Here is a 26,064-nt window from a genome sequence, read left to right as displayed (position 1 = left end):
GTGGAGGCCGGTTCTCTGGATACTTTCAAGAGAGAGCTAGATAGGGCTCTTAAAGATAGCGGAGTCATGGGATATGGGGAGAAGGCAGGAACGGGGTACTGATTGTGGATGATCAGTCATGATCACATTGAATGGCGGTGCTGAGTCAAAGGGCCAAATGGCCTACTCCTGCACCTATAGTCTATTGTCTATAAGGCAGGAGAAAATGACATGACTTCAGAATTAAGGGACAGAAGTTTAGGGGTAATATGAGGGGGAACTTCTTTACGCAGAGAGTGGTGGCGGTGTGGAATGAGCTCCCAGTGGAAGTGGTGGAGGCAGGTTCATTGGTATCATTTAAAAATAAATTGGATAGGCATATGGATGAGAAGGGAATGGAGGGTTATGGTACGAGTGCAGGCAGGTGGGACTAAGGGGAAAAAAAAATTTGTTCGGCATGGACTTGTAGGGCCGAGATGGCCTGTTTCCGTGCTATAATTGTTATATGGTTATATGGTTATATGGTTAAAAGATTGAGAGGGAAAAATAGATTAGCCATGATTGAATGGTGGAGTACACTCGATGGGTTGAATGGCCTAACTCTGCTCCATCGTGGTGTAATGGGGAAAGAGAGAGAGAGAGAGAGAAGAGAGAGAGAGAGAGAGAGAGAGCGAGAGAGAGACTGTTTTTACAGAAACCATGGGCAACTGATAATGGAATGAGTGTTTCTCTTTCCTGTGAATGACTAGAAACATAGTCACTCTAATCCTGTTGACACACTGACAACTCTTTTCCCATAATAATTGCCTAATAAACAACCCACAAGAAACATTTTACCTGGAAATGTGGCACCGATTTCTACAAATGTGCAAATAAAATTGTATTTACGAGGCAAAGCCGCGGGTCTCTTTCTGACTTGCCCGTTATTTATCGGGATGGAGCTTCTCTTTATCAAATTTCTGAGCATATTTTGGAATGATTACTGGTAAGGAAAGGAAAATTATAATTCTCAGCTTGTCCAATATTCAGGCAGCTTTCTTTTCATTGGAGCTTATCGTGAAGTATTAAAAAATAACAACAAATCAGCAACATAACGGCAACGTAGGATAAATCAGTGTAAGTAAATACTGTTTGTTTATTCTGTCTTCAATGGGCAATGGAGAGAAGGAAGGGGAACCCAATGTTTATGTAATTTGATTAGTGACTAGTTGAGCAAGTTCTTTTCATGTGTCTGTTCCTGTTTTTTTTAATTTTCTAAGAGGAACATTCCCCAAACCTTCACAAAGAGGGCTGTCTCCCTTTTTAGATAGGGAACAGCTGTCGGTGGGTGGAAATGATTCATTGTAGTGCAGGGGATTGCTGGGATTAATTGTGTTTGTGCATTACCTTTGTGGTCTCAAAGACATTCCTGGATCGTTTAACTAGAACAGACTTGACTTAAAACACCTGGGAGTAAAGACTTGTATCTTCTAGAGGACATGTTGTGCTAGCTAGGGGGGAAACCTGCCAAGTCTGTGTGTTAATTACTCCACTCTGTCATTTTAGTGACTGTGAGCTGAAACGTTCGTTTTAAAAAAAAATCTCAGCCTCAAGGCAACAGAATCGTAAATTTATGCTCTTCTGGAATTGAAAAGGTCAAAGATATGGAATTGAAGATGGACACAAAATGCTGGAGTAACTCAGCGGGGCAGTCAGCATCTCTGGAGAGAAGTATTTGCTGACTTTTTGGGGTCGAGACCCTTCTTCAGACTCTTTTTCAGTGTAAAGAATCATCTCGACCCAAAACGTCACCCATTCCTTCTCTCCAGAGATGCTGCCTGTCCCGCTGAATTACTCCAGCATTTTGTGTCTATCTTCAGTTTAAACCGGCGTCTGCAGTTCCTTCCCACAAACATACTGATTCATTGGGGGAAGGTTTATGCCAGAAAACAGATGGTGGCTAATCTAATACCTGAAGAACTTTGGGCAGCACAGTGGCGCAGTGGTAGAGTTGCTGCCTTACAGCACCAGAGACCCAGGTTCGATCCTGACCATGGGTGCAATCTGTATGGAGTTTGTACGTCCTCCCTGTGACCGCGTGGGTTTTCTCCGGGTGCCCTGGTTTCCTTCCACACTCCAAAGATGTAACAAGTTTGTAGGTCAATTGGCTTCGGTAAAAATTGTTCGTTCTCTCTAGTGTGTGGCATAGTGCTAATGCATGGGGTGATCACTGGTCAGCGTGAACTCGGGCGGCCTGTTCCTGCACTGTATGTCTAAAGTCATAAGATGATAAGATCATAAGTGACTCCTGTAGAATTAGGCCATTTGGCCCTGTCAGTCTAAAGTAAAAACTGGAGTGGAACATATCCAAGATGAATTTATAATCAGATTAAGAAAAAATAGTGGGAGAATGGAAGAATATCTAGGAAGGTCAAGTATAATTATGAATGGCCAGTGTGGATTTCAAAGGGGAAAGCCTTGCCTGACCAACCTTGCTCAACTTCTTGAAGATGAAGATTCTTGAAGGAGAGAGTAGAAAAGTAGAAAGGTAGAAACATAGAAAATAGGTGCAGGAGTAGGCCATTCAGCCTTTCGAGTCAGCACCACCATTCAATATGATCATGGCTGATCATTCAGAATCAGTACCCTGTTCCTGCTTTCCCCCCCCATATCCCTTGGTTCTGTTAGCTCTAAGAGCTAAATCTAACTCTTTCTTGAACACATCCAGTAAATTGGCCTCCACTGCCTTCTGTGGCAGAGAATTCTACAGATTCACAATTCTCTGAGTGAAAGAGTCTTTCTTCATCTCTGTCCTAAATGGCTTACCCCTTATTCTTAAACTGTGACCCCTTGGTTCTGGACTCCCCCAACATCGAGAACATTTTTGCATCTAGCCTGTCCAATTGACAATGGTAATGTAATAGATGTTATTTATTCAGTTTTTCAAAACACCCAAGATAGACTAATGAATGAGGCCGAGAATACAGAGTTGGGGGAGATGCAGAGCGATGGATTACTGAGTGATCCCAAGATTGAAGGCCAAGAGTGGTAGTGTAATGCCAATGTCCCACTTAGGAAACATGAACGGAAACCTCTGGAGGCTTTGTGCCCCACCCAAGGTTTCCGTGCAGTTCCCGGAGGTTCCTGGAGGTTTTTGTCAGTCTCCTTAACTGCTTTCACTACCTGCAACCTCCGGCAACCACCTGCAACCTCCGGGAACCGCACGGAAACCTTGGGTGGGGCGCAAAGTCTCCAGAGGTTTCCGTTCAGGTTTCCTAAGTGGGACAGGGGCATAAGGTTGCTTCTCACAGTGGGAGATGAGCAGTGGTGTCCCACAGAGACCAGTACTAGTATCATTGCTGTCCACAGTTTACAATAATAAACTTGGAGCCAAGAGTACAATTTCTAAGTTTGAAGATAGTACCATTAGTCACCGTGGGGATGATGGACATTGGAGGAAGAATGTGAATGCTGCTTGTAGTCAAGGTTAAGGAGCACCAAACCAAAACATAAGGCATTAATAAATGCTGATTGGGTAAGTGATTACCAGATGGGTGATAATACAGATAAATACAAGGCAGCATATTTCAGTGGGAAATGTGGTGAGGTTGATTATTCCTTGGAGAATGTGAATCAAACAGGGGTAGTGGGATCTTGACATACGAATACACTGACCAATAGACGCTATACTATAGGTTAGGGAGTCCAGAAAACAACAAGCCAAACACTATTGTTTCATTCTAGAGTGAAGGAATTCCAAAGCTGGGACTAGTATGGAACTTCAGTCGGACAGCACTTGACAATGGACAATGGGGATCCAGCTTGTGGGGACCACCGTGAGGAATGGGGGGAACGGAGGGGAACTGGCATGGGGGGGGGGGGGAGATCTGTAACATTGTAAGCGCCCTTTATGGGCGACTATTTGCATACCTTATGCAAGCAATGAATTTCACTGTGACTTGCCACATGTGACAATAAAGCATTCTATTCTATTCAATTCCATGCTTGAAGTAAGGATAAACAGGCCAGGCGATAAATGATGAGAGGGCTTGACAGAGTGGATCTAGGGAGAACTTATCCACTTGTGGGGTGGAACATCAGGAGAAGTCTGTAACATAAAATAGTAATGAAGATATCCCAAGACAGGACATTTCTGTTCATTCTGGACGTAATGAGAATATGGAGCTTGCTGCCACGAGGAATGGTGGCAGCAAATTGCACAAATGCATTTAAGGAAGGCTGGACAAGCACATGAGGTAGAGGAGTATAGTGGGCTAGGCTGATGGATTTCAACGTGGTTAGATAACAGGTTTCAGTGGAGCATAAACGCTTGCAAGGGCTGGTTTGGTCGGAAACCCTGTTCTGTGCCATTTGTCCTGTTACATCATTCATCCAGAGACCTCCCTCTTACTTCCAACCAAGGTCCCAGTGGCCTTTCAACCCTTCCAGGTGAGAGAGACGTTGACGTGCACCTCTTCCAACCTCGTCGGACATTTTGCTGAACACTTGAGCTCTCTCCGCAAAGGCATGCTGGAGCTTCTGGTTTCTAGCCATTTTAACTAACTTCCCATGTGCATGCCGACCTTTCTGACCTTGTCCTTTACCATTGCCAGAGTGAGGTCATTTTAGCTTTAGGTTTTTTTTCGAGATACAGCAGGGAAACAGGCCCTTCAGCCCACCGAGTCTGTGCCGACTAGCAATTCCCACACACTTCTTCTTCTTTTCGCGTCTGTCTTGTTACAAATGTTGACCCCGCTACCATCGTCCATCCTGAAAAGGACGCACGTTTCCGGCGACAATCGGTGGGAGCCATCACTTGTATCTGGGTGTAGATGATGGCGGTAGCTGAATTAGCTCAGGATACTTCCAGTTTCTAGCCCCACGATGTGGACATTTCTGCTATGGGGCTATCCCCACACACTAACACCCTCCCAAGCACACTAGGGACAATTTACATTTTACACCAAGCCTATTAACCTACAAACCTGTACGTCTGTGGAGTGTGGGAGGAAACCGAAGATCTCGGAGAAAACCCAAGGCGGGTCATGGGGAGAACGTACAAACTCCGTACAGACAGCACCCGTAGCCGGGATTGAACCCGGGTCTATAGCGCTGTAAGGCAGCAAGTCTACCGCTGCGCCAACATGCCCCCCACTAGTACTTGGGTAGCTTACAACATTGAATTCTCCAATTTCAAGTAATTAACCCCCCCGCCCCCACCACCACCACCACACACTCCCTGCTCTCTTTCCCCAGTCCCTCCCACCTCCCCACACATTTCTTCCACTACACCAGTTTCCCAACACACTAGGCATCTTGCTCCATTGCTCTCCAAACACTCATCTCCCATCTCCGAGTCCCGTATTCCCTTTCATTCCCTCTTTCCCCCCCATCCCCTTTCACCCATATCCCCCTCTCCAGCTTTACAACTCACTCCTCTTCTTTCCTTACGTCTTCTCTCCATATCTAGCCTTTCACGTTTACTCCGCCCATCTGCCAACCATGTCCTCTCACCTGTATCTACCTATCACTCCCTTGCATTGCCCCACCCCACCTACCTATCTATCCCCGCTTTCTCTCCACTTACTCCATAAGTCCGAAGGGTCCCAGGCTCCCCTATTTGTGATAAATGTCTCCTTCAGGAAGCAACCATAACCCACTCTTTTGCCTCCTGTATAAAGTCACACAATTTCTGGAGGGGAATTTTGGAATTTGTTTTCTAAAATACTTAAAATAAATTTGGACCCGGACACAGAATTGATTACACTAGGTACGTCAGAAGCTTGTTCTGAGCTAACATTATATCAAAGACGTTTCCTTAACTATGACCTGATAACGGCAAAAAAAAACGAATACTTAAATTTTGGAAACACCCATCAGTCCCTACTGTGAAGATGTGGATTACAAATATGTCCGAGACACTACATTTGGAAAACATTAGGCTTGTCTTGGCAGAAAAAAAAACAGATCAATTTTTGAAGACATGGACACCCTTTACCAAATTCTTACAAGGATAGTATTTTCCTCTCTCTTACATCTGTATTCACTTTTTGGCCACACTACTAGGGGTCTTTTCTAAGTGCTTTTTCGAGCTATCTTCTCATTTCTCACTTTTTCCCCCCTCTTGTTCTTTCTCTTTTCTTTCCTCTCATTTTCAGGTTAAAAGGTTAAAATTGAAGCTGGACAAAAATTGTATAATTTTAGATGCCGAATGTTTTACCCCTTGTACAATTGCTTCTAATAAAAATAATAAAAAATCAAATGTAAAAAATGTCTGAAGGGTCCCGATCCGAAACGTTTGCCCACCCACAGAGGCTGCCTGACTTGCCGATTTCTCCAGCATTTTGTTTTCATCCCGTCAGGTCTCTTGTTTGTGGAATAGTATTTGATTGGACATATAAAACATGTTGGCGCATTGGTGAGGAATGTAGAACAGTACATCCTGTCAAAAGGGAAATAAAAAGCAAAAGAAGAACTGCAATTATATGGAACATTTTCGGGCTTCCCAAAATACCATTAAAAGAAGATACTTTAAAGTTTAATTAAATATTTTCAAAGTGTATTCATTCTACCGCAGTATAAATCCATGCAGCTGACACTACTGGCTGGCACAATGACGTAATGAAGAGCAAGTCTGTACAACATAACCTCGCTGCCTCTCGCTTGATCATCTGTTAATCATAACTTGATCATCTGTAGGATGCATTTATCATCTGACTCACTTGCTCCTTCAACTCACATCTGCAACCAATGCTCTTCTTAATCGACAAATGACACCCAGAGCATAGGAACAAAGGAGTGGGTGACGTTTCGGGGCGAGACCCTTCTTCAGACTGGTTAGGGATAAGGGAAACGAGAGATATAGACTTAATGTAGAGAGATCACCTATCTCTCCATAACATCGTCTATATCTCTCATTTTTCCATATCCCTAACAAGTCTGAAGAAGGGTCTCGACCCAAAACGTCACCCATTCTTTCTCTCCAGAGATGCTGCCTGTCCAGCTGAGTTATTCCAGCTTTTTGTGTCTATCTTCGGTTTAAACCAGCATCTGCAGTTCCTTCGTACACATAGGAACAAACTGGAGGATCAGACGGGGGGAGAACCTCTGAGAAGAATCCATCCAGATATCTTTGGGCTAGAAATCAGTCCACAGCCAGTATTCAGGTTCAGATTCTCATTCCCTTATTGTCATGTGCATAAGGTTGCAATGAAATTCCTTGTTTGCGTGAAGCTCACAAATACAAGTAGGTGCTTGGAACACATTGCCAAAGGCAGACATGATCGCGGCATTTGAAAAGCTCTTGGCTAGCAGGAGAAGTAGGGATATGGATCACGTGCAGGCATGCAGGAGATTTTCGGCATGGACATTGTGGGCTGAAGGACCTGCTCTTGTGTTGTAATGTGTTGGAAGGAACTGCAGATGCTGGTTTACACCGAAGATAGACACGAAATACTGGAGTAACTCAGCCGGTCGGGCAGCATCACTGGAAAAACAGAGTAGGTGACGTTTCAGGTTGAGATCCTTCTTCAGAAGAGGGGACTCGATCCCTTCTTCAGAAGAATGTTGCCTACTGTCTTTCTCCAGAGATGCTGCCTGGCCCATGCTGTACTCTTCAATATTCTCTATCTATGTGTATATCTCATCATAATGATAGATATAAGAATAAATACAACACAACAATGAATATAACATGACGACAATGCAACATATTGTATATAATTGTACATATATAATATGTGAATGTGCAGTTTAGTATCGTATGCTTTTCACATCCCTTCTAAATTCCAAACCATGTAACCAATAAAATATGTGATATGTTGAAATCTTTCCTTTCCATGACTTAATCTGGCTATTTATGAGTTAATTGTTGATGACGTGCAGGGTTAATTGCAGCAGCTTCCTTTTACCATTCAGATAAATGTTATAAACCCAATAATCTGCTGAGAAAGCCAGTTATGAAGTGATACGGGAGCAATAAGCAGAGGTCGAGTGAAGAAACAGGTTCCCACATGTTACTATAGTTCAGTTACCAGCTCAGCTGAATGAACCATTTGCATCTGGCCATGCTGCTTCAGCAACCACTTCAGCATTCCCCCCCGACACGCCAAACTCCTAACCTACCTGATCTCCCGGTTGCTAAACACTTTAATTATCCTTGCCTTTCAAACACTGACCTTTCTGTCCAAGGTCTCCTCCATTGTCAGAATGCAAATGGCAAGAGCAGCGTCTCATATTTCGTTTGGGCAGCTTACAACCCAGTGGTACGAACATTGATTTCTCTAACTTCAAGTAACCCCGGCATTCCCTCGCTCTCTATCTGTTCCTCCACCACCCAAGTCACATCTGCTTCTCGTTTTCACCCAACAAACAGCTAACAATGGCCTGTTTCGTTTATCATCATTACTTTTTTGCATATCTTTCATTCATTGTTCTGTATCTCTCCACATCAGCATCTATATTTCCCTTATCCCTAACCAGTCTGAATAAATATCTCGACCCGAAACGTCACCCATTCCTTCTCTCCAGAGATGCTGCTTGTCCCACTGGGTTACTCCAGCTTTTTGTGTCTATCCTCCTCTTAGAAGTGCCTTTTAGCTTCAGACTAGGGAGTGAAAGCAAAAATAGACACAAAATGCTGGAGTAACTCAGCAGGTCAGGCATCATCTCTGGAGAAAAGGAATAGGTGACGTTTCGGCTCCAGACCCTTCTTCAGACTGAGAGTCAGGGGAAAAGGAAACGAGAGATACATAGACGGTGCTGCAGAGAGATATAGACCAAATAATGAAAGATATACAAAAAGTAATGACCATCAAGGATGGATGGAGTCCACAATGGTCCATTGTTGGCTGTGGGAGAGGTGATAGCGTTAAACAGGCAGTGAAACTCAACGGAACGACAATGAAAGAGTAGGAGTAAACGGGTCCTTTTCACAATGGCAGGCAGTGACTAGTGGGGTACCGCAAGGCTCAGTACTGGGACCCCAGCTATTTACAATATATATTAAGTGATCTGGATGAGGGAATTGAAGGCAATATCTCCAAGTTTGCGGATGACACTAAGCTGGGGGGCAGTGTTAGGTGTGAGGAGGATACTAGGAGACTGCAAGGTGACTTGGATAGGCTGGGTGAGTGGGCAAATGTTTGGCAGATGCAGTTTAATGTGGATAAATGTGAGGTTATCCATTTTGGTGGCAAAAACGGGAAAGCAGATTATTATCTAAACGGTGGCCGATTGGGAAAGGGGGAGATGCAGCGAGACCTGGGTGTCATGGTACACCAGTCATTGAAGGTAGGCATGCAGGTGCAGCAGGCAGTAAAGAAAGCGAATGGCATGTTGGCTTTCATAGCAAGAAGATTTGAGTATAGGAGCAGGGAGGTTCTACTGCAGTTGTATAGGGTCTTGGTGAGACCACACCTGGAGTATTGCGTGCAGTTTTGGTCTCCAAATCTGAGGAAGGACATTATTGCCATAGAGGGAGTGCAGAGAAGGTTCACCAGACTGATTCCTGGGATGTCAGGACTGTCTTATGAGGAAAGACTGGATAGACTTGGTTTATACTCTCTAGAGTTTAGGAGATTGAGAGGGGATCTTATAGAAACTTACAAAATTCTTAGGGGGTTGGACAGGCTAGATGCAGGAAGATTGTTTCCGATGTTGGGGGAGTCCAGGACAAGGGGTCACAGCTTAAGGATAAGGGGGAGATCCTTTAAAACCGAGATGAGGAGAACTTTTTTCACACAGAGAGTGGTGAATCTCTGGAACTCTCTGCCACAGAGGGTAGTTGAGGCCAGTTCGTTGGCTATATTTAAGAGGGAGTTAGATGTGGCCCTTGTGGCCAAGGGGATCAGAGGGTATGGAGAAAAGGCAGGTACGGGATACTGAGTTGGATGATCAGCCATGATCATATTAAATGGCGGTGCAGGCTCGAAGGGCCGAATGGCCTACTCCTGCACCTAATTTCTATGTTTCTATGTTTCTATGAAACTAGTACAACTAGAGTGGGGGAGGGACGGTGTGAGAGGATGCAAGGGTTATTTGAAGTTAGTGAAATCAATATTCATACTGCTGGGTTGTAAGCTGCCCTAGTGAAATATGAGGTGCTGTTCCTCCAGTTAGAAATTGTCCTCACTCTGACAGTGGAGGAGGCCTAGGACAGAAAGGTCAGTGTGGAAATGGGAAGGGGAGTTGAAGTGTTTAGCTACCGGGAGATTGACAGCAACTGTTTCCAATCCTCAGCTTACTACATGGGCAACACAAGAGCTTGATCACACAGAGCATCCCACTGAATGGACGAATGCCAGAATGAATGCAACAACTGACAGTTCCGTGGCACATAAAGGCAGTACAGCAGTGTCAGACACTTAACAAAGGACCCTGCAGAAACCGAGCACTAGAACTTGAATGGAACTTTCAGTAACCTCTGCATTCTTACATATTTAACACTAACTATGTCCGTGGGTTGCCAGCGTGCTGAATATTATAATTTTGTCATTGTTTAACTTTTGAAATGACTGCTCGGCCTGTGCACAGTCACCATAAATCACCCCGCTGTGAGGCAGAATAGAATGCATGTAGAATAATGGATAAGGAAGGAGGGGTTTACAAGGCAGAATTATAGGCTATGCGTTCAAATGTTGTCATAAGCTACAGGAGCAAAGTTCGAGTCTTTTCTGTAAAATCATTATGTATCACTGATCCCCTTGTTCCTAATAATTATTCCATGCCCATTACACATGCCACATACCATGCACCAGTATGTTATGTTATCTCTTATGTTGCCTCTTCTGTTATCTTTGCTTCTATACTTGCATTCATTAATTTAGTTAGTCATTTCCAGAACAGTGCTATAAAATTGGGGCTTATCCAAGTCGTTCCTATCATAGATTCTGCCAACAACTGCTTTGGAAGTGTTCCTGCAGCAAAGTGGCCTTTACTCGCCAACTTGGATTTCCATTCATTCCCTCTGGAAATTATCAGTGATGCAGAGTGCCTTTGTGCTGTTAGCAGGAGCTGTAATAAAAGGGAGGCCACTATACATCCTCGCAATAATCCTCTTAGTGACTGAGAGAATCAGAAGGTCACCACTTTGCCTGCCACTCAAGGGGCGGAACAACAGGTCGTTCCATGTACCAATCTGGTTTTAAATCATCAAATCAACCTGCTGGACTTTTTTTTCCCCTGGCACTTCACTGAATCCCAAGCATTGTCTGCTACTGAGCTCTTCAAAATCTGATTCCATTGACTGTGGAAGTCGTTCCCCTTCGTCGAGTGCTTGACTTGCAAACTTTGTGAGGTCTCGAGGGAGCCCATGTTTGGCAAGTGTGACCCAGAGGGAACTGACTCACAGCTGACTGGTATGTTGGTGGATGTTGGGCGGAGATAATTGGAGAGGCTCCAAGTGACAAGTAGCAACAAGCAGAAGTGCCATTTGCAAGAAGGTTGATTTCAATGGATTCAAACATCCACAGAAACGCGCTTTGTTTCGGCCAATTCTTTTCGGTGAAGGGAACTTGGAAATCACCAGCAAATTCTTGGTGCTTTTGCAAAGTTGTTGAATAAGCAGGGAACACCGTTAAATGTTTGGCAATCAACTAAAAGTAAAGGAGATAAACAGTGAAGAGATTTAAAGGAAAATATTCAGTGAAGATGCTTATTTAGTGTCAGAAAATAATAACATGAATGAACTTCATAGAAATATAAGAAAGACACAAAATGCTGGTGGATAGACAAAAAATGCTACAAAAAGTAGTAAACACTGCCAAGTCCACCATCAGCTCTGATCTTCCTTCCATCGAGGGGATTTATCGCAGTCGTTGCCTCAAAAAGGCTAGCAGTATCATCAAGGACCCACACCATCCTGGCCACACACTCATCTCCCTGCTACCTTCAGGTAGAAGGTACAGGAGCCTGAAGACTGCAACGACCAGGTTCAGGAATAGCTACTTCCCCACAGCCATGTGGCTATTAAACTTGGCTCGGACAAAACTCTGAACATTAATAGCCCATTATCTGTTATTTGCACTTCATCAGTTTATTTATTCATGTGTGTATATATTTATATAATGGTATATGGACACACTGATCTGTTCTGTAGTCAATGCCTACTATGTTCTGTGTGCTGAAGCAAAGCAAGAATTTCATTGTCCTATCAGGGATGAACATGACAATAAACTCTCTTGACTCGTGACTCTTGGTGTAACTCAGCAGGACAGGCAGCATCTCTGGAGAGTAGGAATGGGTGATGGTTCTGGTCGTGACCCTTCTTCAGCCTGATGTCAGCGGAATTGACGGTACGTAGATAAAGAAGTGTATAGATAAGCGAGTGTAAAGTGTGAGAACAGGACAAAGGGCATGCAGATCAAGGAAAATGTAGAACGGAGCATTGTTAGTTGGGAGAAGGTAGCCCTTCAAATAGCCCTTACTTTCCCTCTCTCTCCATCTCCTCCACCTTCCCAGTTCTCCGATAGTCTTACTGTGTCCGATTACATTTTATCTCTGTTTGCTTAGTTGTTACCTTCTCCCAGATAAGAATGATCTATTCTACATCTTCCTTGATCTCCATTCCATCTGTCCTGTTTTCACACCTTGCACTTCCTTACCTATACACTTCCTTATCTATGTACCGCCCACTGCCCTTCTCCAGACTCGACATCTTAACCTGAAACATCACCCATTCCCACTCCCCAGTATTTTGTGCCTATCTTCGGTTTAAGCCAGCATCTGCTGTTCATTCCTACACATTCATAGAAATATAAACTTAAAAAAAAAGTTTTCTCTGAATTGCAATATTTTTAATGATATCCCCAGACAATGTGATGAATTTATTGAAAGGGATATGTGTTCTGTTCCCAGCTTTTATCCATTGTTAGTCATGCATTGGTTGCCAGCAGGTTACATGTATGAAATGACGGAGGGATCTTTGACTGTGTCATGCTTGAAGCAGGAAGTCAGTGACATGTGGACCCCAGTGTTCACTTTCAGCATCATCCATCATTCCTTACAAGCTCACAAGTTCACAAGTTATAGCAGTTAAATTAGGCCATTCGGTCCATCGAGTCTACTGTGCCATTCAATCGTGGCTGATCTCTGCCTCCTAATCCCTTTTCCTGCCTTCTCCCCATAACCCTTGATACCCGTTCTAATCAAGAATTTGTCGATCTCTGTCATATAACTATCCACTGACTTGGCCCCCTCATGTCATAAGATCAACTTCATAAGTGATAGGGGCAGAATTAAGTCATTTGGCCCATCAGGTCTACTCCGTCATTCAGGTTAGTTTATTGTCACATGTACCGAGGTACAGTAAAAAGCTTTTGTTACGTGCTATCCAGTCAGCAGAAAGTCAATACATTATTACAATCGAACCATTTACAGTGTGTAGATACATGATAAGGGAATAACGCTTAGTGCAAGGTAAAGCCAGCAAAGTCCAATCACCATAGAGTTAGATAGTAGATCAGCACTGCTCTCTGGTTGTGGTAGGATGATTCAGTTGCCTGTTAACAGCTGGGAAGAAACTGTCCCTGAATCTGGTGGTGTGGAGGTGTGCCATTCACTCATGGCTGATCTGTCTTCCCCTCCTCACCCCATTCTTCTGTCTTCTCTCCATAACCCCTGACAACGGTACTAATCAAGAATCTATCCATCTCTGCCTTAAAAATATCCACGTGCAAAATATCCAGCATTGGATCATTCTTGTTGCAAACTGTGCTGGCAGGATTGCACTATGGTGTTCCGCAGTGCCCTGAGATTTCAGTGTTCACCAACACTCTGCAATAAAAGTATTCAACAGCAATTGAGAAGCGTAGTCCAAGAATGCAGCCAGAAATAGTCGTGACAATTCAACTAGAATGTGACAGCAGGCTTGGTTCACACACCTGACAAGCTAGGGTGGTGTGAACCAGACATATTCACTTAGTGAAGTGTTTTTGTTCACAAGCCTAATCTCCCCTCGACCTCACCTTTGGAAATGTAATCGGGGAGCATTTGTTCGTTATTTCCTGTGCAACACAGCACTCTTGCCCTGCTAACAATTTTCTGGCAGACCTCAGCAGGTGGGGCAGCATTAGTGGAGGCAAAGTGCTAATTGACATTTAAGGTTGACACCATTCATTAGGATAATACTGTGTCTACTTTTAGTGAGTCTCACGCCATTTACTCCCAATACTGACGGTCCCTGTCGGTTTAACTCTGTAACTTGAGGTTCTCTTATCCAGGTGGTCTTTCATGGTTAAACACATTCCATCTCTAAATCTACAAAGCTTGCCCATCTACACCAGTTCTCATTAGGCAATATCACAGTTATAATTCCCAATTTTTCTTTTCAAATCACTTCATGATCCCACCTCCACTTGTCATTTTATTCTCCACCAGCTCTTGAAGTTCTAAGGTATCAGCATTCCGGCGGTACAGCAGCGGTGGAAAGCATCTTGTCCGGGAACATTACCATCTGCTTCGGGAATTGCTCTGCCAAGGACAAGAAGGCTCTGCAGAGAGTAGTGCGTTCGGCCGAACGCACTATGGGAACTTCACTCACCCCCCTGCAGGAACTATACAACAGGAGGTGCAACTCCAGAGCAAACAAAATCATGAGAGACCCCTTCCACCCCTGCAACGGACTGTTCCAGCTGCTACGGTCAGGCAAACGCCTCCGTTGCCATGCGGTGAGAACGGAGAGGTTGAGAAGGAGTTTCTTCCCAGAGGCAATTCAGACTGTAAACACCTATCTCACCAGGGACTAACTCTACAGAACGTTTTTCCTTCTATTATTTATTATGTAAAAGAATATGCGCGTTATGATTGTGTTTATAATTTGTTTGGTTGTTTTGTTGTTTGGCTTTTGCACAAAAAATCCGCGAGCATTGCCACTTTCATTTCACTGCACATCTCGTATGTGTATGTGACAAATAAACTTGACTTGACTTGACTTGACTTGACTTCCTCCAATTTCTGTCTCTTCAGCATTTTGTTTAGTTTAGCTTAGAGATACAGCGTGGAAACAGGCCTTTCGACGCCGACTAGCGATCCCCGCACAGTAACACTATCCTACGCACACTAGGAACAATTTACAATTTTATCAAAGCCAATTACCCTGCAAAACTGTACATTTTTGGAGTGGGGGAGGAAATCAGAGCACCCGGAAAAAAACCCACGCCAGTCACGGGGAGAACGTACAGACTCCAAACAGATAGCACCCAAAGTCTGATCGAACCCGGGTCTCCGGCGCGGTAAGGCAGCAACTCTACCGCTGCGCCACCACGTCGCCCAATTCTCTGATTGAAATTGGTCTAACATTGATATCATGTCTTCAGCTGTCTTGGCCTTGAGGTTGAATTTCTCCCTCAGCCTCCATGCCTCACTTTCCTTCTTTAAACCATTCTTCCAAGACTTTGATCAGATGCCCAAATATTCCTCCATGTAGGCCCATATCAAATTCTGTTTCGTAAGACTCCTGCAATGATCCTCAATCCGTTTTGCTTTGTTAAAGGTGCAGAACAATTACACATTGTCTACATGAAGGAACTGCAGATGCTTTCATAGCAAAAGGATTTGAGTATAAGAGCAGGGAGGTTCTACTGCAGTTGTATAGGGTCTCGGTGAGACCACACCTGGAGTATTGCGTACAGCTTTGGTCTCCTAATCTGAGGAAAAACATTCTTGCCATAGAGGGAGTACAGAGAAGGTTCACCAGACTGATTCCTGGGATGGCAGGACTTTCATATGAAGAAAGACTGGATAGACTCGGCTTGTACGCGCTAGAATTTAGAAGATTGAGGGGGGATCTTATAGAAACTTACAAAATTCTTAAGGGGTTGGGCTGGCTAGATGCAGGAAGATTATTCCTGATGTTGGGGAAGTCCCAGAACAAGGGGTCACAATTTAAGGATAAGGGGGAAGTCTTTTAGGACCGAGATGAGAAAATCATTTTTTACACAGAGAGTGGTGAATCTGTGGAATTCTCTGCCACAGAAGGTAGTTGAGGCTATGTTTAAGAGGGAGATAGATGTGGCCCTTGTGACTAAAGGGATCAGGAGGTATGGAGAGAAGACAGGTACGGGATACTGAGTTGGATGATCAGCCATGATTATATTGAATGGCGGTGCAGGCTCGAAGGGCCGAATGGCCTACTCCTGCACCTAATTTCTATGTTTCTATGTTTCTATATTGAATGGCTGTGCAGGCTCGAAGGGCCAAATGGCCTACTCCTGAACCTATTTTCTATGTTTCTATCCTGACACAAAATGCTGGAGTAACTCAGCAGGACCGGCAGCATCTCTGGAGAGAAGGAATGGGTGACGTTTCAAGTCAAGACCCTTCTTCAGACTCTGGAGAGAAGGAAAGGGTGACCTTTCAGGTCGAGACCTTTTATCAGACTCATTTGAAGAAGGGTCTCGACCCAAAATGTCACCCATTCCTTCTCTCCAGAGATGCTGCCTGTCCCGCTGAGTTACTGCAGCAGATTGCGTCTACCTTCAATTACACATTATCGTTGACATCGATTGTCAAGAATGAAAGGAGTGGACATCTTTGAGGCTCTGGATTCTCTTTAACATTTCCATTTATACTGTATATGTCATGTTTTGCCCTTTGTGACTCTTCAGTGATAACCAGGTAAATACAGGAACTACTATAAATTAAACCACTATACTGGAGTACAATCAGTGCACCAGTTGGCTGCTAATTTCAACATAGTATAAATAGCAAACAGATTGCAAACATATCTGATATTATTTATGTCTTTACTGCCTGGGTATTAAGCAGTGCCTCAGGGAGAGATGGGAGATGAGTCATAGCTGAAGATATGATCGCTACGTTTTCCATCTGTTGTGGGCTGTAATCACCACCTGATTTTCCTCCCTGCCCTCTAGCCTAGGTAATGCCTTTGAAATGGAAAGCTCCACATTAAAGAGTTGATTATCCCGTGTACGTGGAGACACTTTATTTTTAGAACACAAAAACCAAAGGAGTGGTTGGCCTCACTGTACTACCAGCTAAACCTTGTAGTTAGAATTCATAGAGAGTCATAGGGTCATACAGCGTGGAAACAGGCCCTTCGGCCCAACTTGCCAATGTCGGCCAACATGTCCCAGCTACACGAGTCCCACCATCCCATATCCCTCCAAACCTGTGCTGTTGTGGTTGTTCTGTGTTCAAAACTCAACGGTGTGATCCGCAGAATGCCAAGATGATACGAGACTTCTTAGAGCTTTGTCTGATCAAACAAATGTGTTGTCATTTACAAGTTTATCAGATCGTTTAGCAAATGAAATTCTATTGAAATTTTCATCGGAATATTGTCTCATCCATTCTTGTTCAGTTTAGTTTAGTTTAGAGATACAGTGTGGAAACAGGCCTTTCGGCCCACCGAGTCCCCGCCAACCAATACTAGTCCTATCCTACACACTAGGGACAATTTACAGAAGCCAATGAACCTACAGACCTGCACGTCTTTGGGATGTGGGTGGAAAGCAGAGCACCTGGAGAAAACCCACGCAGGTCACGGGGAGAACATACAAACTCCATGCAGACAGCACCCGAGGTCAGAATCGAACCCGGGTCTCTGGCGCCGTAAGGCAGTAACTCTACTGCCAATTCTACTGCTATTCCAACAGAATTTTTGAAACCTGTGACCTTTACCAGCCAGAAGGACAAGTGCAGCAGATATATTTGAACACCCGCTTTGCAAGTTCCTTCCAAGCCATGCATCACCATTTGTGAAAATAAGCTCTGAACTACATAGATTATTATTGTTATTATTGTACGATTATTGTCTGTATTTTTGTGTACATATGTGTGCGTATATATATATTTATATGTGTATATATATATATAATCTATGTATGATCTTTTTATATTTGTATATGTGAGTATGTGTATAAAAACACACACTAAACTTGGTTTTCTCATTTATTCTATTGTCTACAGTGCACTATGTTTACATATTCTGTTGTGCTGCTTATGTTTTATGTGTTATTCCTAACTGTCACTATGTCATGTTGTCACTTGTGGGTGGAGCACCAAGGCAAATTCCTTGTATGTGAATACTTGGCCAATAAACTTATTCATTCATTCTTATTCATTCATTCATACATTCATTCATACATACATTCATTCATTCATCCATACATTCATTCATACATTCATTCATTCATTCATTCATTCATCATTCATTCATTCATTCATTCATTCATTCATTCATTCATTCATATATTCATTCATTCATTCATCATTCATTCATACATTCAATCATTCATTCATTCATTCATGCATTCATTCAATCATTCATTTCATTCATTCATCATTCAATCATTCATTCATTCAATCATTCATCCATTCATTCATCATTCATTCATTCATCATCATTCATTCATGCATACATTCATTCATTCAAATAAGAATTTCATTGTTCTATCTGGGACATATAACAATAAAACACTCTTGACTGCATCAATCAATCAATCAGCCAATCAATCAATCAACCTTTATTGTCATCTTGCAAAGCAACAATTGTACAGTGCAAAATGAGAAGGACGTTTCCCAGGGAATACCGGAGCATCGCACATAAAACTTAAACATTTCACACATAATAACAGTAAAAACAATCCAGTCCCTGATGAAACAGTATAAATAATTAAAAACAGGTAAAACAGCAACATTAAAATACTGTAAAAACTGTCATTAAAATGTCCTGGGCAGCTGATTTAAGTGGCCAGTGCCAGAGTTATTAAATTGTCAGTGCAAAGCAGCAGAATCAGGTGGAGTGAATGTTTAGCGGCCTCACAGCCTGTGGCAGGAAGCTGTTTAGCAGTGATAGTCTGGGCTTTGATGCTACGGTATCTCTTGCCTAATGGCAGGAGATCCAGGTGTGTGTGGAGGGGGTGCAGTTTGTCCTTAGCTATTCTCAGAGCTTTTTTTCAAACAGCGGCTCCAGATCCAGTTCTTGATACCGAGGGAACAAGATCCAGATCCTGATAACTCCTTCTCAGAAGTGTTGTGCGATTCCAGTTCAAGGTGAATCTTCTGAAGAGCAACTATAAATACTGGCCATGCCTTTGCTGCGCAGATCCCACAATGGAAATGCTGTGATTATCTTCTCTCAGGCCACAGTGTGCCCAGTACTGATTTTTATTCTGTTGAAATAGCTGGCTAGAAACAAACCAGTCATTTGGTCTCTGGAAAAATAAAATAATTGAACTAAGTCGATTGTTGTTTATGAACATTCACACGATTTAATTGCTTCCTCAAATATTTGTAACTGCACTTAATTGTAGCTAAATCTTACTTCAGCCTGAAGCTTTGGTTATTGTGTGAGCACATTGATTTTTTTAGTCTAGTTTAGTTTAGTTTATAGATACAGCACGGAAACAGGCCTTCAGCCCACCGAGTCCACACTGACCAGCGATCCCCATACACTAAAACTAAACATAATTGAGAAATTAGGTGCAGGAGTAGGCCATTCGGCCCTTCGAGCCTGCACCGCCATTCAATATGATCATGGCTGATCATCCAACTCAGTATCCCGTACCTGCCTTCTCTCAATACCCCCTGATCCCCTTAGCCACAAGGGCCACATCTAACTCCCTCTTAAATATAGCCAATGAACTGGCCTCAACTACCCTCTGTGGCAGAGAGTTCCAGAGATTCACCACTCTCTGCGTGAAAAAAGTTCTTCTCATCTCGGTTTAAAAGGATTTCCCCTTTATCCTTAAGCTGTGACCCCTTGTCCTGGACTTCCCTAACATCGGGAACAATCTTCCTGCATCTAGCCTGTCCAACCCCTTAAGAATTTTGTAAGTTTCTATAAGATCCCCTCTCACTTCTAAATTCTAGAGAGTATAAACCAAGTCTATCCAGTCTTTCTTCATAAGACAGTCCTGACATCCCAGTGTTTAGTCTGAAAAAAACGTCAAAACGTCACCCATTCCTTCTCTCCAGAGATGCTGCCTGTGCCGCTGAGTTACTCCAGCATTTTGTGTCTATAGTAGTAACTATGTCCCTCAGCAAGTAACCTGCAGTTCTTATCGCATGGTGCTTCTGAGGGCAAATGTCTTTATTTTATTTACTAATCCTCCTTTCTTGTAAAAATATCTTTATATCTGCTGCTAATTGAAAACTTAAAAAAAAACAATATTTTGGTTCTCGCGGCAGAATATACTCTTTGCCCAAGAGTTGTTTAATTGTCATAAGTACTGATAACAGAACAAGTTGCCAAACACTTTAACTCTCCTTCCCATTCCCACACTGACCTTTCTGTCCTAGGCCTCCTCCATTGCCAGAGTGAAGCTAAATTCAAATTAGAGGAACAGCACCTCATATTTCGCTTGGGCAGCTTACCATCCAGTGGTATGAGTATTGAAATCTAACTTCAAGGAATCCTGGCATTCCAGCTCTCTCCATCCCTCCCCCACCCAAGGCGCACCAGCTTCTCGTTCTCACCCAGCAAACTGCTACCAATGGCCTGTTTCCTTAATTATTGTTTCTATTTTGCATATCTTTCATTTATTTGTCCGATATCTCTCTACATCATCATCTAAACCTCTCATTTCCCTTTCCCCTGACTAGTCTGAAGAAGGGTCTCAACCCGAAATGTCACCCATTCCTCCTCACCAGAGATGCTGCCTGTCCCGCTGAGTTACTCCAGCATTTTGTGTCTATCTTCGGTTTAAACCAGCATCTGCAGTTCCTTCCTACACATTCTTCCTTGCAGCAGCTGAACAGGTTCACAGTGCAATCCCCTCAGATAAAGATGATGGGCTGGAAGGAGGTTGGGTCAACTTCTTGCGATGACCATTCAGGTTAAGAAGGAAAATTTACTGAAGTTGCAATTTCAAATTAATAGTACAAATCCTGAACTCGGCACTCCTTTTTCACGTTTTTTGTTCTGTACTTTATCTGACATACTACAAATTAATTTTCATGATGGTCTAAAAAATTGGCTTTTTCCCCCCCCCTTGAGACAATGGACAGAGCAAAGCCTTTCCATTGACCCACATGCTGAGTTAACCGGGTTTACTTTTCATCCCGTCCGCATCAGCTTGCAGTTCTTTCTCTGCAAGATTCGGAGAGGGAGGAGACAACTGAAGCTTTCTCTTTACTGGAACTCTTCCCCCACAATAGTAAAAGCAGACTCCGCTCCAAAAATTGGCTCGGCTCAAAATATATGATTATGTGTCTTACTACAATAGCCAAAGACTAAGCAAATGCCTAAGCCATATATCTAACAATCTAACATTTGTTGGAACATGGAGGTACCACATACCAAACTCATTTAAAAAGTTAATTGACGGGAAGAGAGCAGCATGCTTTCCATTGCAAGCTAGAGGAGTACCTCAAATAAATGTCCCGTGTTACACTGCCGCCCTGGCTATTAAATACCTTGCTTACCCAATTAAGATCATACAGCATTGGCAGAAAGAATTGCCCCTGTAGTCTTTTGAAACATACGTTCCTTAATAATGAGGCTCCATTCATCATTTGTGACTCATGACTGGGGAAATTCTGTTACTTCGCACCGATATTCACTGACATTAAATGCATAAGTCGGTGGAACGTGTAAGCACAACAAAGAATTCAAGTGAGCAGGACTAATATTGTGGAAGTAAGTGCTGGAGTTGGACTTTGAAATGTTCCGCCATTCTACGGTGGGTGAATCAGTTTCAGTTAAGGGGCTACCCCACTGTGGTGACCTAATTGGCGAGTTTAGAAGAGTTTGCCCTCGACTCATACTCGCAGCATGGTCGACACGGGGTCCTAGAAGGTCTTTGTAACTCTCCTTCATGCTCAAGAGTGGTCCCCGCGTACTCAAGGCCTCAGCTGGGTCACGGCGTATTTTTCCACATGCTGAAAAATGCCCGCGAGTAAAAAAAGGCCGCCATGAAAAAAATCAATGTTTTTTTTACTCGTAGGTTTAGTCGAAGTAGGTTGTAGTAGGTGGCATGTTATTCATAGGTAATCGAGGGTAGTCGCAGGTAGTCGTAGATAGTCTTCAACATAGTCGAAGAGAGGTCGAAGGAGATCGAAGGAGGTCGTCCACACTCTCCACTATTCGGTGTCCAATTTTCCCGTAGCTAGTCGAAGCTAGTCTTCAACATAGTTGAAGGAGGCTGAAGGAGGTATTCAACATGACACTTTTTCAAACTCTCCTAAACTCTTCTAAACTCACCAATTAGGTCGCCGCAGTGGGACAGGGTCTTTATTGTACTACAAATCTATATACCTGTAGGCGGGATTTATGTACTATTGAAAGATTTCCAAAGAATGTTATTGTTTTCATTTTTTTTTTTAAATGTAGATTTCAAAAGGCCTGTAATGGAATGTGTAGAACAAAGTAAAGCCAGCAAGAGAATTCTATCAAAGGAAACAGCCGTCATAATTCCAGTAAATGATGCTAAGACTGGGCTTTTTCTCGGAACTTCCAAAAGTAAAGGAAAATACTGTTGCAGAAGGTGTAATCTTCTTTTATGCCTGGGAACTTTCTGCTGTAGTCTGACAAGGCCACAAGGCTCTCGACCCGAAATGTCACCCATTCCTTCTCTCCAGAGATGCTGCCTATCCCGCTGAGTTACTCCAGCATTTTGTGTCTATCTTCGATTTGAACCAATATTTGCAGTTCCTTACTACACATTTCTTTTGCTGTCGTTCTGATGCCCTTGATCTTAATTAGTGCGGGTGTCCGGGGTTATGGGGAGAAGGCAGGAGAATGAGGTTGAGAGGGAGGGATAGATCAGCCATGGCAGGCGGAGTAGACTTGATGGACCAAATGGCCTAATTCTGGTCCTATCATTTATGAACTTATGAACATGATCAATAGACACTCACAAATGCCTTCTTAACAATCAGTTAAACAGCAACTTTGCAGAGTTCTGGGATCAGGTACTTGATGATCCTAATCGAAGAATGAGAAAATTCCATTCTTCCTAAAAACATTAACTACATAACAGAAAATAAAATTGCACAAGGCATTCTGTACTTGTTGATCAGTTGCCCCTTTTATTATATATGTTGCCCTGCTATTTCACTAGAAGTGATTGATGAAATGAGGGAGGGGTGGGTTGCAGAAACTAAGAAGGTTCCTGGAAACCATCCATGAGTTGTGGGATAGGGCCAGAGTGATGTGATAGAATAGAATAGAATGCCTTTTATTGTCATTCAAACAGACAAGGTTTGAACAAAATTTCATTCCTAGTCATGACATTACAAAAAAAACTAAGACCCACAATTAACACAATTTACACAAACATCCATCACAGTGAATCTCCAACACCTCCTCACTGTGATGGAAGGCAAAAGTCTTATCTCTTCCCTTGTTCTTCTCCCACGGTCCAGCAGTCTAACTGCAGCGTCGAGGCGACTGGGGCTCACGATGTTAATGCCCCCTGCGGGTGATGGTAAGTCCCGTGGCCATTAATCCGCGCCGGGCGATGTTAGGCCCTGCTCCGAGTCATTTAAAACCCGCGATTCTGGCGGGAGAAGTCGCCGTTGCGGGAGCTCCGAAACGTGGTCTCCCACTAGGGACCCGCGAGCTCCCGATGTTACTGTCCACCGGGCCTGCGGCCGGCGCCTCCGAAGCTCTGAAGTCGGGTCGCAGCCGCGCGGCACCACAGCTCCTCCCGCTCCGAAGTCGGCCAGCGAGTCCGCAGGCTCCGCGACTGGAGCCCTCAGGTTGCTTCCGGTTGGAGGCCGCTGCCGGCTCCACTGTGTTAGGCCATACTGAAGATAGACACAAAATACTGGAGTAGCTCAGCGGGACAGGCAGCATCTCTGGAGAGAAGGAATGGGTGAAGTTTCAGGTCGAGACCCTTTTTCAGACTCAACGTCTCTACTCAAAACGTCACCCATTCCTTCTCTCCAGAGATGCTGCCTGTCCCTCTGAGTTACTCCACCGTTTTGTATCTATCTTTGAGATAATATTCCTTTTCACAAAGATCACATATAATCAGTAGCTGATTATAGTAGTAGCTGGTAGCGTGAATAACTAGTAGCGTGGATAGGGGAGAACCAGTGGATGTGGTGTATCTGGACTTCCAGAAGGCTTTCGACAAGGTCCCACATAAGAGATTAGTATACAAACTTAAAGCACAAGGCATTGGGGGTTCAGTATTGATGTGGATAGAGAACTGGCTGGCAAACAGGAAGCAAAGAGTAGGAGTAAACGGGTCATTTTCACAATGACAGGCAGTGACTAGTGGGGTACCGCAAGGCTCAATGCTGGGACCCCAGCTATTTACAATATATATTAATGATCTGGATGAGGGAATTGAAGGCAATATCTCCAAGTTTGCGGATGACACTAAGCTGGGGGGTAGTGTTAACTGTGAGGAGGATGCTAGGAGACTGCAAGGGTGACTTGGATAAGCTGGGTGAGGGGGCAAATGTTTGGCAGATGCAGTATAATGTGGATAAATGTGAGGTTATCCATTTTGGTGGCAAAAACGGGAAAGCAGACTATTATCTAAATGGTGGCCGATTGGGAAAGGGGGAGATGCAGCGAGACCTGGGTGTCATGGTACACCAGTCATTGAAGGTAGGCATGCAGGTGCAGCAGGCAGTAAAGAAAGCGAATGGTAAGTTAGCTTTCATTGCAAAAGGATTTGAGTATAGGAGCAGGGAGGTTCTACTGCAGTTGTACAGGGTCTTAGTGAGACCACACCTGGAGTATTGCGTACAGTTTTGGTCTCCAAATCTGAGGAAGGACATTATTGCCATAGAGGGAGTGCAGAGACGGTTCACCAGACTGATTCCTGGGATGTCAAGACTGTCTTATGAAGAAAGACTGGATAGACTTGGTTTATACTCTCTAGAATTTAGGAGATTGAGAGGGGATCTTATAGAAACTTACAAAACTCTTAAGGGGTTGGACGGGCTAGATGCAGGAAGATTGTTCCCGATGTAGGGGAAGTCCAGGACAAGGGGTCACAGCTTAAGGATAAGGGGAAATCCTTTAAAACCGAGATGAGAAGAACTTTTTTCACACAGAGAGTGGTGAATCTCTGGAACTCTCTGCCACAGAGGGTAGAACATTCATTGGCTATATTTAAGAGGGAGTTAGATGTGGCCCTTGTGGCTAAGGGGATCAGAGGGTATGGAGAGAAGGCAGGTACAGGATACTGAGTTGGATGATCAGCCATGATCATATTGAATGGCGGTGCAGGCTCGAAGGGCCGAATGGCCTACTCCTGCACCTAATTTCTATGTTTCTATGTTTCTATCATAAAAGTTTAACTCAATTTACAAATGACGTTCCATAGAACATAGATCAGCACAGGACAGGGACAGGTCCTTCAGCCTGAGATGTTTGTACAGACCATGATGCCATTGTAAAACTAATCCCCTCTGCCTGCATAAAGTCCATTTCCCTTTGTCACCTGCCTGTTTATGTGCCGGTATAAATGCTTTATAAACATCGGTCTTATGATTTGCGTCAAAAAGATTTGCGATTTTAGTTCAAAAATATATGTAAACTTTAGCAGTGATTTTGCTTCCTTACATAAACTTTCAAGTTAAATGTTTCAAATTCATTGCATTGATCTGTGTGATCTTGACACCTACCACCATTCATATTAAAAACCTGCTCCCTAAATCTTCTTTAAACTTCCCCATTCTCACCATAAGTCTATACCCTCTGGTATTTGACACATTTCTAACCTGAGGAAAAGACTGTGATCATCTACCCTATTACTCTTCAGGTCTCTCTTCATCTAAGAGTGCAGCTGCTCAAAAACCTCTATTCAACAACAAGGAATAAGATGCATTAAACTGGGCCTGACTCGTTGCGTCTCAACACCTTGTTGGAGTCTGCACGGTGCAACAGTGGTATAGGTTTGTAGGTTAAATGGCTTCTGTAAATTGTAAATTGTAAATTGTCCCTATTGCATAAGATAGAACTGGAGTAAGAGGTGATCACTGGTCAGTGCAGACTCGGTGGACCAAAGGACCTTTCTCCACGCTGTATCTCTATAATCTAAAGTCTAAACTAGAAGTCTAGAGTCTTCCTCTCATTCCATTATTTTGACTTTTATAGTCCTAAAGTTTGCAATATTATTCTTCCTCTGAAGGAATCTCGCATAATATGACTCTCTTCCCTTACTGTGAGTTGGTATTTGC

This window comes from Leucoraja erinacea, chromosome 16 (genome assembly GCF_028641065.1).
Source record: "Leucoraja erinacea ecotype New England chromosome 16, Leri_hhj_1, whole genome shotgun sequence".
Lineage (NCBI taxonomy): Eukaryota > Metazoa > Chordata > Chondrichthyes > Rajiformes > Rajidae > Leucoraja > Leucoraja erinaceus.
Note: the sequence above shows the minus strand (reverse complement) of the source record.